Source organism: Lepus europaeus, chromosome 6, assembly GCF_033115175.1.
Source record: "Lepus europaeus isolate LE1 chromosome 6, mLepTim1.pri, whole genome shotgun sequence".
NCBI classification, from domain to species: Eukaryota; Metazoa; Chordata; class Mammalia; order Lagomorpha; family Leporidae; genus Lepus; species Lepus europaeus.
In genome coordinates, this window is record NC_084832.1 from 58,351,386 (window position 1) to 58,353,462 (window position 2,077).

Below are 2,077 nucleotides of genomic sequence, written 5' to 3' on the forward strand. Positions count from 1 at the left end.
TCCGCTGGTTTACTCCCCAAATGACCACAATGGCTTGAGCTAAGCCAATCCGAAGCCAGGAGCCAGGAGCTTCTTCTGGGTCTCCTACATGGGTGCAGGGGCCCAAGGAATTGGGGGCCATCTTCTACTGCCTTCCCAGGCCATAGCAGAGAGCTGGATTAGAAGTGGAGCAGCTGGTACTAGAACCAGTGCCCATATGGGATGCCGGCGCTTCAGGTTGGGGTTTTAACCGGCTGCGTCACAGTGCCAGCCCTTCAGCACGCTTTTTAAACTATGTGCTAGGAGACAGAGATATTAATTTTTGGTTGTGAAATTGAGACCAGTGTAAATGAGGTGGAGACAATGGAGGGAAGTTTCATATCTTTAAAATATAGATTTGTTGGGGCCGGCACTGTGGCGTAGCAGGTAAAACTGCTGCCTGCAGTGTTGGCATCCCATATGGGCACCAGTTCAAGTCCCGGCTGCTCTACTTCCAATCCGGCTCTCTGTTTTGGCCTGGGAAAGCAATAGAAGATGGCCCAAGTCCCTGGGCCCCTGCACCCAGGTGGGAGACCCGGAAGAAGCTCCTGGCTCCTGGCTTCGGATCAGCGCCACTCCTGCCGCTGAGGACAGCTGGGGAGTGAACCAGCAGACGGAAGACCCCTTCCTCCTCTCTCTCCCCACCACCCCCACCCCGCCTCTGCCTCTCTGTAACTCTGCCTTTCGAACAAATAAATAAATCTTTAAAAAGAAAATCAAGGAGAGTCATTCCATACAGGAGTGGGGCGGCTTTGTCAGCAGGAGGTGCACAAGTGCACCAATCGCCTTGGCGGCTGCTTGGTTCGTGCCTTTCCCTCCCCCTGATTGTGGCTGCTTCCAGAGCCTGGCCTGTGGTAGACAGGGTGGGAGAGACGGAATGTCCCTTCCAAGAGGGGTTTATAACTGGCAGGGGCTTCTTTGCTGTGTGTGCTCCCTCCATCCCCCCCCAACCCCACTTCCCTCCCCCTGCTCATTGCTTTCTCCCTCTTGCTCCCTCTCCCCCAACCCCTCTGTGTCTTTCTCCCAGGGTGCAGCCACTGGACCTGTCCAGGAGCCCCTCTGCCCCCCAGCCTGGGAGGGAGAAGCCAGTTCCCTCCTCTTCCCCCAGAGGCCTGGAGCCTTGCCTAAGAGACAGGAGGGTCCCTATGCGTGTGTCCTGGCGGCTGGTTTGTGCAGGCCGGCTACCTGAGCTAGCCTAAAGCAGCTCTCCTGGAAGGTGAGTGGGAGGCAGCCTGGCCTCCCAGGGGGAGCCGGGCTCCTGCTGAGAAGCCTTTTGCATGGCTGGAGTCTCCACCGGTCCCAACTGCACATGGTTTATTTCCATCCAAAGAAAGAAATATTGAAGAATGAAAATCGAAACCAGCAGGAATTTCAACAGCGAACTTGTGGGTGGCGAGGAAGATCTGTGATGATTTCACAAGCAGGAGCTCAGACAGGAGTCCCTCCAAATACAAGATAAGCTGAGGGCGGAGCATGCCCTTCCCACACTGCTGGGGGGCGCTCAGCCCCGGGATTCTGGGTCCCTGTTTGATCTTTCTTCTGCTTGTGCTTACTGAATACTGTGGAGACCAATGCTCTGTATGTGCCTCTCAGTTAATTATCACAACAAAGTGAGGCCTTACTTGGTTAACAAACAAGGAAGCTGACACCAGGGGTTTTAACCAGTTCATGGAAAATGGAATTTAAAAACAGCATACGGATCCTTTCTGTGGTTCACAAGCATGATGACTGAGTGTATACACAATTCTATGAGATGTTATTAGCACAGTACCCATCTGACATAAGAAAAAAAAAAAAAAGATGGCATACAGAGGCCAGCATTGTGGTGCAACCTGCAATGCCAGGATCCCATATGAGCGCTGGTTCAAATTCTGATTGCTCCACTTCCAGTCCAGCTTCCTGCCAATGTGCCTGGGAAGGCAGTGGAAGATGGTCCCTGCCACCCATGTGGGAGATCTGGATGGAGTTCCAGGCTCCTGACTTAAACTTGGCCACTGTAGCCATTTAAGGAGTGAACCAGTGGATGGAAGGTCTCTCTTGTTCCATCTCTTCCTCTCTC

General features: G+C 53.3%; 1 pseudogene; it reads left to right on the forward strand.

Annotated features, from left to right (window-relative positions):
• Positions 1-1,717: 1,717 nt before the first annotated feature.
• On the forward strand, positions 1,718-1,799 carry LOC133762673 (small nucleolar RNA U13; annotated as a pseudogene).
• The last annotated feature ends 278 nt before the right edge of the window (positions 1,800-2,077 follow it).